Source organism: Homalodisca vitripennis, chromosome X (genome assembly GCF_021130785.1).
Source record: "Homalodisca vitripennis isolate AUS2020 chromosome X, UT_GWSS_2.1, whole genome shotgun sequence".
NCBI classification, from domain to species: Eukaryota; Metazoa; Arthropoda; class Insecta; order Hemiptera; family Cicadellidae; genus Homalodisca; species Homalodisca vitripennis.
In genome coordinates this window covers 139,541,387-139,554,969 of record NC_060215.1, presented here as the reverse complement: position 1 = coordinate 139,554,969, position 13,583 = coordinate 139,541,387, and the positions used below count along the sequence as shown (strand labels likewise).

At 35.3% G+C, this 13,583-nt stretch overlaps 1 protein-coding gene across 1 annotated transcript in view; it reads right to left on the bottom strand.

The window, feature by feature from the left end:
• Positions 1-7,427, bottom strand: part of LOC124369913 — a 119,379-nt gene extending 111,952 nt beyond the window's left edge. Inside the window, exon 1 of the mRNA XM_046828089.1 lies at positions 7,334-7,427. The gene's annotated coding sequence lies outside the window, so the exon portion shown is untranslated. The remainder of the gene's footprint in view (positions 1-7,333) is intronic.
• Positions 7,428-13,583: the final 6,156 nt, after the last annotated feature.

The following is a 13,583-nucleotide window of genomic DNA, read 5'->3' as shown; positions in this document are numbered from 1 at the left end:
GCAGGATTGCAGCAAATCAGAACATACCCATGACTTGTCAGATAAAACTTGATCAGGAATCAGTTTTCACCGTAAATGATCTTCAAGGAGTCAATAGTCAATAGTCAATAGTCAATTTTTTATTGCGGAGACAAAATACATTTGTATAGCAAACGTCAAATAGGTTAAAATTTGGACATACATACCACATCGAGCTCTCATTTCAGACATACATTTGATCACTCATTCACACGTTCATCCATATCGCCAATAATTCCCACTTCGTTCTAGAGTCAGTCTTGTTATTGTGTGGTCTCCCAGTCATACTCCAGAAAACTCTTTTATATTGTAAAATGCATTTGACGCTAAACAGCGTTTTAAACGAGTTTTTAACGCCTTGAGCGTCGAGGCTTTTCTTAATTCATTAGGCAATCTGTTAATAAAATGAACCCCTGCCTGTGAAGGCAAGCGTTCATAAAACCACCGTCCTGTGTCTCCCAGTTCGGTAGTTGTCTCTGCCTCTAGTCCCGTACGAAGTGAATGTCTCGGCCCGTAATCAAGGCACATTTAGACATACAATACAACGTTGTTTGTAAAATGTAGAGGCTAGGCAGAGTTAACAGTTGCAACCTTTTGAAAGTTGACCTGCACGACTCTCTAAACTTTAATTTTGCAATGGTGCGGATCGCTCGCTTCTGTAATTTAAAACACTCTTGAAAATTGGTTCCTTGCACAGGCACCCCATAGTACCAATCCGTAAGTGAGGTGTGGATAAATCAAGCCATAATACGCCGTTATCAGAACTTGACTTGGGCAGTATTTGGCTAGAGACCTCAGAACATAAAATGCCTGAGGCTAATTTTGAGCAAAACGTGATCGATGTGAATCATTCCATGTCAAACCTTGATCAAGGTAAATTCCAAGGAATTTTGAGGAATAGACTTCTTCTAGTATTGTATCCGCTAACATAACGCTAGGTCCATACTCAAAGTCTACTGGGTTTTAAAGTGAAATTTAAAACGTTAGATTTAGATGAATTTGTATTTAGATTGAGGCTATGAAAATGTTGGACACAATTGTTCATTCCAACAAATGCGTTTTGTTTCCAAATCTGATTTCGAAGATTCGTTAAAAACAAAGAGTCGTATTCATCAGCATACTGCACGATTTTCCCGTGTGTAGTGATGATTTTATGTCATTAACATTAAAGCAGGAAGAGAATTGGACTGAGAATGGATCCTTGAGGAACTCCATAACTCATATTTACAGAATTTGAAATATGATTAGAAATTTGGACAACTTGAGTTCTATGGCTTAGGAATGAACTAAGCCATGTGAGAGGCACGCCTCGAATGCCATGCGATTCCAGTCTGTCAAGCAGTGTAATATGGTCAACACAATCGAAAGCTTTAGATAAATCGAGAAACACACTTAGAGTGTGATTTCGACTTTCCAATCCCTCTACAATCATATCGACAAGACCCACAATTGCATCTATTGTCGATTTGCCCTTTCTGAAGCCAAATTGGTCATTTGAGAGCTGATTGTGTTTATTCAGAAACTGAAGCATTCGCACTAAAAACAACTTTTCAAATAGTTTGCTCAAAATAGGCAAAATAGAGACGGGCCGATAGTTATTCATGAGTGTAGGGTCGTCTTTTTTAAAGATAGGGGTTACTTTTGACATCTTCAGGAGTGAGGGAAAAAAAAACTCCCAAATGAAATGAGGAATTTATCAAGGCGGTCAGAGGCCTCACAAATATGGCTTCGAGCATTTTTTTTATGAGCCACATTGAGTTTGAATTAAGATCATTCGATTTTTTGGCTGGGAGCTGCTGAATAATACTGACGAGTTCTTTCTCGTCGACCGGTGCCAAGCACATAGAGGCTGATGGAATTTGTCTTCTCGTGGAGTTTTGCTACAGGAGCCGATGGCCGAGGGCCTTGGTCACAAAGCCACAGTTGCAAAAAACTTGTTAAACTCGTTAGCCACCTCAGTTTCATCATCCAAAAGCCGATCCCCAATTTTGATCTGTGCTATTTTTGAAGGATTTGATTTATTGGTTAATGATGCCCCAAATAGTTTTAGAAATGTTTTTTGAAGATATAATCGCTTTTGAGACATCATATGCTTTTGCTGCATGGATCACCTTTCTATAAATTGTTTTATATTTCCGGAAAAATGTTTTAAAATTGTCATCTTGTGTTTGTTTTATAAATTTCAGAGTAAAACTTAAGTTTTTCTCTCGAGATGAGAATTCCTTTAGTGATCCATTTATTGTTTGTCATTTTTTGACCAATTTTGATGGTTCTTTTTGGACAACATAGATCTAAATAAAAGTTTAAATAACTATTAAAAGTTTCAAACTGTTGCTCAACTGGTTTGGATAAATTTAGAAAGTCCCACTTTTCTTTCGAAAGGAAAGAGTTGAGGAGAGCGATATTTTCTGGCTACGGTTTGGAAATTTTGGGCTCCCTAATGAATTTTGTTCCACTTAATTACGGCCTCTTGGCCCATAGTGGTCAGAAATCGCTGTATTCACCACAGACACTGCGACATTAGGAAGGTTGGAGATAACATTGTCAAAGCAGATTTTAGCAGGGAGAATATTGAAAAGCAGGCACTCTTTGTCAGTCTCAACACCACTACCAAATTTTCGTAAAAATCACGTTCTTCGTAATCAACTACCATTCCAGTGTCGGAGGGTTATTATTATTAATTCAACATAATTGGGGAACAATCTTAAGATTAAATAAATATATTATCCAGGCATTTTTTTGAACATTTGAGCGGGTTTTATCGTAAATGCCTATGAAAATTTATTATACGAGCAACTTCATCTTTGGGGGTTTTAGATTCTACATTGATAGTGGTTGCGAAGTTCAGGATTTATCACCAATATCTTATTTGATCCGATTGTTTATATAGGAATCGGTCAAAACTTGATATGAATTATCCCAAAGACAAATCATTTTCTATTTCCCTTATAAAAATCCAAAACTACAAAGGGGAATACGCTTTGAAATTGTTCAGTTAGGGAGCACCGCTTATTCAGGGTGTACCCCCGAAAGTTTAATATGTTAAAAACTAGGCACTATTGATTTAGAAATATTCCTCACGTTTCATTTTTCTGTTTCAAGCGGTTAAAAAGTAGTGTCGGTAGACTTTACGAACAACCGTGTACATCAAAAGTCACCACTAAGTTAAATAACACACAAAGTCACCACTGGGTAACGAAAAAGCTATTTACACGCACGGGCAGGGAGAAAGCAACTGTAACCCGCTTTATCACACTTTCTGCACGGTTAATATCATGTTTTAATTTTCATACATGATGACTACAGCAGATAACAGTTCTCAAAACGTTATCCTGTTGCAACGATAGCAATTTGTTCCTAACATCCTGTTATTTGATACCTAAACATTCTTAATAATTCTATAGTCGGCATTTTAACTTATTAACACAAGATTTACAAAAATGTGTTATTAGTGCTAAACAAAAAATTGACGGTTTGACAAAACAACTTGTTATAACCATTACAACAACCACATTTTAAGTTTGAAAAAATTCATATACCTTTGATAGGGATGTACAAAAACTTCATTACAAGTAGATTACTTCACTAATCTGTAACTATGACTTTGCATCATTAGTTTGTTTAGATAAAAAATAATAATTTTTTAGGGCAGGGTAAAATTAGTACTTTCCGGTTTAAATTTACTCACAAAAACAATCCTGTCAGGGATCAAAAACATTTTGCGCCCTCAAAATGTGGTTTTGTTAAAAATAACTTTGTTATGACGAGTCTTAACGTTGCACCATTAAGGAACGTCAGAAGGTAAATGTGTAGTTTATTAATATACACGAAGTTACTGCAGTAGTACTGTAGATAACTTCGTTCGGACGAACGTATTACTTGTATAGTTTATTAATATTCGCGACGTTACTGCAGTAGTACTGTAGATAACTTCGTTCGGACGAACGTATTACTTGTATAGTTTATTAATATTCGCGACGTTACTGCAGTAGTACTGTAGATAACTTCGTTCGGACGAACGTATTACTTGTATAGTTTATTAATATTCGCGACGTTACTGCAGTAGTACTGTAGATAACTTCGTTCGGACGAACGTATTACTTGTATAGTTTATTAATATTCGCGACGTTACTGCAGTAGTACTGTAGATAACTTCGTTCGGACGAACGTATTACTTGTATAGTTTATTAATATTCGCGACGTTACTGCAGTAGTACTGTAGATAACTTCGTTCGGACGAACGTATTACTTGTATAGTTTATTAATATTCGCGACGTTACTGCAGTAGTACTGTAGATAACTTCGTTCGGACGAACGTATTACTTGTATAGTTTATTAATATTCGCGACGTTACTGCAGTAGTACTGTAGATAACTTCGTTCGGACGAAACGTATTACTTGTATAGTTTATTAATATTCGCGACGTTACTGCAGTAGTACTGTAGATAACTTCGTTCGGACGAACGTATTACTTGTATAGTTTATTAATATTCGCGACGTTACTGCAGTAGTACTGTAGATAACTTCGTTCGGACGAACGTATTACTTGTATAGTTTATTATTGTAATTATTTATATCTTTAGGTCCTTTTCAGAAAAATAAAAATTAATTAATAGAGATCACCAATATTATTTAGCATTTCTTTTGCACTAATTATGTTTTTTTTATTTTAAAACTCACTAAGGCTGCACGAACTATAGTGATATATTTTATGAGCTACAATTATTTCTAAGTATGCAATTTTCAACAATATATCGTGATAATTTTTAAAACGACTAATACAATATTCGTTAAGAGGTATTTTTCACGAACAGGTACATCTTTCCTAGTGCTTGTTATAAAACGAATACAAATTCCACACTGATAGAAAAATTTACATTTTCAAACATTCCTGCTCCAAAATTATATTTATATGCGTTGTACGATACACTAACTGACTTATTTAATTAGGTATTTATTTCTTATAACTTTTTTATGAGACGTATTTTATATATATTTCCCTAAATAGGGAAATTAATCAAAAATGTTCCAAGTTAATCTGGTTAAAATAAATTGAACCCTGCGTGTAAATTGATGGAAATTTGCGTATGTTCAAAACTTAACGTGATAAAGTAAATAAACTTTTCCCTATAAAGTTTATAGAGTCGCAGTGCTAAATTTTTATAAGCCCTCATAACTGTTTAGGCAAAGTAGAAGGCTGAGAAGGTAATAGGTCCCAAATGCTAGGTTTTGAGTGGCTGTAATATTAGAACTAAGGATGGTTAGAGTACCAAGGCTGTATTCAAAGTTCAGTTGTGCTAAAAAATCCCAAAGTACAAAAACACAAAACACTTCGACACGAAACGTTTTACCTGTATTGTTTTATATATGTATAATATATATATATATATATATATATATATATATATATATATATATATATATATATATATATGCGTATTGTAGTTCAAATAGTACTATGCTAAAACTCTAAAAAAATCACACCTTTAAACCTTTTTTCGAATAAAGGAGAGGGCGATCCTCTTTTAAGCCTTATTCTGCCCGTACTCATGAGCCACTGGCCTACGCGAGGATCTTATCAAACAAAATAAGGGGGAGAGTCGATACAGTACAAGGTAGATGTTACTGATAAAAAGTGCAAGGGTTACAGACAGGATTCGAACCTGCGCTATCTCTATTCAGACTCAAAGTCCAACGCCTTAGACCGCTCGGTAATCGACACTCAACACTTATTTTGCTAATGATATTGTTGAGTCTAGAGAGTCCAGTATTCATGTTGTTATAGCATTAGTAATGAATAGTCAGTCTATTATTAGCATTCAACTAAGTGAATTGCTAAGTGGGATAAATTGTGTCCTCAATTGCAAACAATAGCAAACAGTTAAAATGTGGCGTTGGAAAGCATTGCTACCACTTTGTTTGAGAAACCATACAAGCATAGCGTACAAATCTTAAAGTTTTGGATAATTCCGGTAAATTTAGTGTTATATCTCACTCAAGCGTTATTGATACTGCTATTGTGCGCAATTCTAAGCGCTTTATTGCAATTTCAGGCTGTCTGGGCAAGAAAATATGGCAGAGACTATAAAGATTGTTACATCAAATAATGTACAATAACCTGTCCTAATCTGCATTAAGAATCTGTATCGCAATCTGTGCTATTTCTATGTATACTTCAGGTACTAGAAGCGTTATATGTCTTACTATTCTCTTTTATTAACATTTATGTTTAATTTATTAAGAGTAGTTACTTTGAACATATAAGTGTATAAAACATCTAACTTATGAAATAATACAGAATACATTTAAGTAGAAATTTTAAAATAAGTTCTCTGGTGTATCTAGTTAAAATGTAAACTTGAGATGTCGTATTATTTAATCGTATCTGAAGTATATTCAAATATACCTCATTTTAACACATACTATATCTAATGGATTATTGCTTGGAAAAACAATTATGTTTGTTCTTGAAGTTTTCCATAAATATTTTTAAGTAACGATCTACAAGTGCTATTTAATATGGATTTATACTTGTAGTCTTGTACCATTATTAATTTTGATTTTTTAAGTAAACAGGACCTTTTAATTCGTAACAGTATACATTTTTAACATTTGTTTATAGATTAACGATGAATATGATCTGGGACATTTTAAGACCTAAATGTGGCAAGGATGTAGATAACACGAGCAAATGCTTACTTAACTGAACATAGATATGGACCACAAACATATCAAATTGTATATTTGCTACAAATGGGATATAATTATTAACATGTATGTCAGTAGAATACACCTCTATTTCATATTAAGAAATTCGTAACATAACATAAAGATCATGTACTTTTATTATTTAGAAAATAAAGCATGTGAATAGTAGTAAATAATAATACTTAGAGTTAAAAATTTCACGGAGTTGGAAAAGTAACCTCAGTTTGCAGGGATTGGTAGCAGAATATTCCTCCAAAAAAAGTTAGCCACATTGTTGTGATAGGCACTGTAGAGTTCTCACATTGTTTACTTAAAGTTAAAATATTAGCAACGACTATTAGTATTCATTTAGCACAATTATTATTTTGCTGAAGTTACTGCAGACTGCAGTAATGCAGGATTGTTAACTTAGCTGCGGGAGACGATTTAAATCGCGCGGGCAACGCGGTCAGTTCCGAAGGCGAGTTGGGACATTAGCCAATAACTTTTACAGGACAAAAGATTTCTATTCTTCAGATTAAGTTATTACTTAAGAGGAACTGATTTGAATTTAACAGTAACAAATCTAGTTGTGAAGTAGCATATAAAACAGTGGTGCACAACTTACAGGTCGTGAAGGAGCGAAGAGGTCGATGAACTTGAGCACTGGACACGACTGCAGGACACTGAAGACTCCTGAGTGACTGGAGCTCTGGAGGCTCCAGCACTGGAACGCTCCCCCCTCCGACACTTCAGTCGCTCTAACCCAATACCCGTTACCACAAGAGTGCGGAGCGGCCTTAGCCATTATAACTCTGTAGGCCTAAACATCTGCGTCATAATTGTTGGGTTACCTCTGGCCCTCAGCCCACATTAGTGAATTTTTGACCGGTCAACTTTGCCTCGATTAACGGCACCATGTGTAGACCGCACGTGAGAAGACCTGACTGTTCTCAAAACTTGTATTCAGAACCGCAAATAGAAATTTTGTTGGCCTTAGTGCACCCCTTCTTGGTCGTCTGACGATACTGATGAACTGAGTTCCTCTCCCTGGACCTACATTTGCTCGGTTTTTATACTATATATGGACTCAATTTCAGTGAATAATTTTTGTAACGTCCTAAATCATACAAGAGAGCATCATTCACACCGTTCAGACATAATTGTCATTCAGAAAAGGGATCTAAGAGTTATCAGGTATTGTAGAAACTCAGTCATGCGCTCCTGGTTTCAAACTTTTAAAACTGCTGCCCATTAATTTTCATTCCAGAAGTTACAAAAAAATTTTCGAAACACCACTAAAGCCGCGAAGGCCTACAACCCAAACGGACCAAAAACAAATGTATTTCATCGAAGTAGCCTGGAAATGTATAAAGAAATTAAACGAAACGTTTATTCTCTCTTCACAATCAATTAATTCTAACAAAACAACAATAATATTATATTTATATACCTGGTTTTTGATCAAAGAGAGTGAAAACTAATTAGGATGTATTTTTCTATTCTTAAAAACTAATGTTATAATATAACTATATTTATAAAACGAAACAGAAATATAAGCTGGTGCAGAACAGCTATGAGAATAAATTACACACGCAAGGGAAGATAAATATTTCCGTTTTTGCCTAAGAGTATTTTATATTTTCAATTTGGATTTTTACTGTTGTCTCCTATTAACCTAGACAAACAGACAAAACACACACACACACACACACACACACACACACACACACACACACACACACACACACACACACACACACACACACACACACATACACATCCAATATGAAAACATATGCTATCACATGTATAGCATGTATATATTACAACATGTAATATTATTGCCGTAACTGAATAGTTAAGAACTAACTGAATGCCCATGAATGAGCAGGTTACATTTTTGGACCAGGAATTAGCTTTTAAATATGCTCCATGCTCAATTGTTGTTAAGAAGGCCGACATGTAATTTTAGGAACAGGAACTGAAGAGAGAATCATCCAAAATAGTAAGTGATAAGGATTCGTTGTCAGTGAGAAAAGAAAGTTATCTGTTCATAAATAGTGTTTCTAAGCAGATTTTCAAAAGAACCAGTGATCATAATATATAATACCTCACAGTCTGCAGTGTCCTCAAGTAAAAGGTTAGTAAATGTATACATTATCTCCTTAACGTCCTTAATAAAATAAAAGAGCATTTGTTCACACCAAAGTTCAAATTGCCATTCAAAAAAAGACTGCAGTCTAAGAGTTGAAACTGCTACCTATCAATTTTAATTTAGTTATTTCTTTTTTCAAAACTTATTATCTTCACTAATGAAACCAGAAACAAGTTCAATTATAATGTACAGTACCATCTCATGAAACTTCCTTTATCTAGAAAGAAACTACGTTCTTTAGCTGTAAACCTTTTTTCAAAGCACTGCCCAGTGCTAAAAAAAAACTTGAAAATGACTTAGTTAAGTTTAAGAGAAATCTAACAAGGTCTGATGAATAATTGTTTCTGTACAGTGTTAAGGGCTTTCTTAACAAAAAGTAACTTATAGTTAGTTCTAAGATTTTATGTTCCGTAACTATCTTTACTATGACGTATGTAAAAGCAAAACTATTTTATTTTTTGACAGTAAAAAAATTAGGACTTGAAATATAAAATTACGCATATTTGACATAGCATTAAATTTATACACTCGTGTATTACCACTGAATATATAAATGGTTTACAGGGACTCGACCCTAATTATACCCAATACAGATACATAATATGTATAGTCTGTAAGTGTATCATAGGAAACTGAATGTACAAAAATCCTGACGCGACTAAGGACTAGGAGATCCAATAGCTTATACCGTTGTAGCAGAAAAAATAAGTGATCAAAGAACTCACACACCCACACACTTTAATATTTGAGAGTTTATCCAGTTGAGTGTCGAAGTGACTTCAGTTTACTTCAAATGCGATACTTCCTTTGGTACTCTTTTCTAAGTAATCTTGTTAAACAAACACTTTAAAATAAAAATGATCTCCACGGATTAATACCATGTGTCCTATCTGGCACCAACACCCACTATCATATTCTGCCTCCACCTAAACCTAGAAAAGAACTTTGATGTTTTAACAGTGGTGTGTATAGACAATTATTTCAGAGGGGCTGACACAATCCTGCCAAAAAAGCCTGACATATCGTGAATTTTGAGATGGTTGAACATGGTTTTAGGAAATATTTAGCATGCTTTGGGCACAATTTCGAACTAATAATTTTGTGGCAGACTGTAAGGATAGGAGCCAGGATGGAAGTAAGGGAAGAGTCTTATGTTTATGTAAGTTAGTGTTTTTAAGCTATCAAACAACTATAGGGTAGAATTTTAATATTTGGATTCCAAAATTCAAGAGGGCCTCAAAACCACTTTGACCTTCCTTGGGGTTTCTTAGACCCCCATGGGAAAGGTTTTATTGACCGTTTTCCCGATATTTATTTGCTTGTAAAACGAAACGAAACATGTCCTAGTACTGATGAAAGATGTTGCAAGCCCAACAAGAAAGATAGGTGATGCTACCCACATGTCGAGTGTAGTACACCTTGTAGACTCTTCCGCGTATGATCCTGGGTGTGGATTTTGTTCTGTGGCCCAGAAGCCGAGATGGCTTTGCAATTCTCAGATCCGGATTAGCCAGTTTGAGAGGTTGGGAAAAATCCACCACCCCTTACCACTCTTTATAAGCCAATATTTCGTTAGTATGTCAGTGATCTGTATTTATTAGTAGTTTTCAGGACCGAATTGCACTACCAGTCCAAGGTGGATCTTTTCCAGTTGCAGGTTCCAGATATTATGTAGGATTGGTTATGGTAATATCTGGTGCCCGTTGCTCTTGCAGGAATGACAGGTGCTTGTCTCTGACAATTAATCAGCATACTTCTGGTTCTTCCAGGTCCCGCAAGAACCTGTTGGTTATGTCCTATGTGAATCTGTGTTAGCGCTGGTAGACATTCAGAGAATGTTCACATGACCTAAGCAACAGATGTTTAGATGCACACAAAAAATCCACCCCTTCCCCAATAATCTTGTCATCTTGGATTAACGATCAAGAAGTCAGCTAACACTAGAAGAAACTGTCACCAATCTCAGTATTATTCCTTCTATTCCAATATATGTATCTTGAACTGTTAACTGTATTCCCTTTTTGGAGATAACAGCCAACTATAGAAACATATTAAATCCACAAACATATTAATTTCTAATTTAACATGTTCATTGCGACGGCGTAATGAGCGTTTGGAATTTGGCGAATAGTTTTATTTTTGTTACCATGATTTATAACTTTTTAAAGGCATAGGTAATTTTAGATGAAGGTTTAATGGTCCACCACAACTTTAGACTTTGATCTAAATACACTTTCATATCTAGAAATAAGATTTAAACCTCAATCATGTATATTTTTAAAACATCAAATCTTTTCAAATTATGTGCACGTGTTTGTTTATTTTTTTTTTATTTTAGCTACCGCAACTACTGTCAACACAAAACATTATAAGGATATTGTGATTCGATATACATTTAAAAAAGAGAATTAATGAAAAATATAGCAGCCATATCATTGCATTTTGGAGCTCTGGTCACCATACCTATTTGTTTATATAACTGAAGGCGTTGTAGATTCAAGAGTGAAATACATTTAATTTGATACCCCACTCAAGTACATTAAAATTTTAAATATAGTAAATACAACCTATATTTCAATTGGTTACTTTTTAACCACAGTATATTTATAAAAATCTAAATTCATTTCCAGAGTTATTGAGAAAGTCTGTAATATGAGTATGTACATTCATAAGACTTTAAAAACTATTCGGATTTTTTTATATTTTGTTGCATTTATGACCATAAAGTCCAAACTTGTTCGAAATTCGAAAAGTCTATAGTAGAATAGTTTACGAAATTCCATATTCTTTCACCACAAAATTCCATTTAATGCAAAACTCCTTTTAAAATATGAAAAATTTACTTCTCGGGATGACCGTATTTTTCAAATTTTTAGTAAAACGTGTGTTCTTTTTCTTGCGTCTTCCTGTAAATCGTGCATTATATTAAAGTTATAATTAATGTGTAGAAAATATTAAATGTACCCTAATTATTTTTAAACTTTAATGTTCAGTCAAAAAGACACATCCAGTAACTGTGATAACAAGGATTAATTCAATGTGAATGTTGAGTTTAGCTCCAGGTACATTCCTTTCAGTGCAGCGTCTGGAGTCTGACGCTGTCTCAGACTTGACTCCTGGAATCTGGAGTAATTTTCGTTAGAAGAGACACAAAACAGTCGGCGACTATGAAACTCAAAATGAACTCCTTACATCGTTACCACACCAGAGACACCTAGACTACAAAAAAAGTATAATCTAGGTGGAACTGATGGTGAGCCGGAGATGGTGGAGATTCGGGTGAGCCGAATTGAGTTTCTTCGACTTTTTGGGTATCTTCATACGAAAATGACTCCAGATTCCAGGCGGTAAGGTTAAGGCAGCGTCAGGTTCCAGACGCTACCCTAAAAGGAAGATGAACTTGAGCTAAACTAAACATTCAGACATCGAGTACGCCGTTATTTCCCTCACGCCAGTGGCTTAACGGGAATTTTAGTTTGGTCCACGAGATGGGTTGTATTTTTTTGATGGATTGCTTATCCAGCAATTCATATTTCAAGGGGTAGATCGACCTCGTTGTTTTTTTTTAAATTATCGATTAAATATACAAAATTATTAGACATTTTAATTCCAAAAAAACTTTTAAACAAAATTGATTAAACAAAACAAGTTTCCTGTATCAACAACCAAACTTCTGCTTATCGTCTGCTTATCATCATGAAATTCCCTCACGTACTGTGAAGCTTTATATAAAGGGAAATAATAATCTTATTTATATTTCTTGTAATCTTGTATAACTGACGGTTATCTATGGTAATATTACCAAAACAGTTTCCAGCTACAAAACGAAATATTAAAAAGGTACGGTAAGCTTGCAAAATATAGCACCCAGATAAAATGTTTTTATTTATTTAATTGAAATGAGAAATTTTATTTTTTACATATATCTAAAAACATGTCTAAGTTAAAAAAAAAAACAATAAAAAATGTTGAGTCTAAATTACGTCAAATCTGGTAAAGTTTCCAAATACCAGATTGCGCCTGAGAAACCTGTGACGTGATGGTCCACAGCCTCTGTTCATTACTCACTGCAAGGTGCTGATAGTAGGAACTAATGACCTAGCTGCCGGTGAGCAGCAGAATATAAGCTACCGCCTGGAGAGGTACATAGTCACCAGACCGCTAAGGAGAAGACTGCGTCTGTAAACCTGTGACGTGGTGGACCCGAGTCTGTGGTCGTTACCCACTGCAAGGCACTGATAGTAGGAACTAATGACCTAGCTGCCGGTGAGCAGCAGAATATAAGCTACCGCCTGGAGAGGTACATAGTCACCAGACCGCTAAGGAGAAGACTGCGTCTGTAAACCTGTGACGTGCTGGACCCGAGTCTGTGGTCGTTACTCACTGCAAGGTGCTGATAGTAAGAACTAATGACCTAGCTGCCGGTGAGCAGCAGAATATAAGCTACCGCCTGGAGAGATACATAGTCACCAGGCAGCTAAGTAGAAGACTGCGACTGTAAACTTGTGACGTAGTGGTCCCGAGTCTGTCGTTGTTACTGCAAGGCACTGATAGTAGGAACTAATGACCTAGCTGCCGGTGAGCGGCAGAATATAAGCTACCGCCTGCAGAGATACATAGTCACCAGACAGCTAAGTAGAAGACTGCGACTGTAAACTTGTGACGTAGTGGTCCCGAGTCTGTCGTTGTTACTGCAAGGCACTGATAGTAGGAACTAATG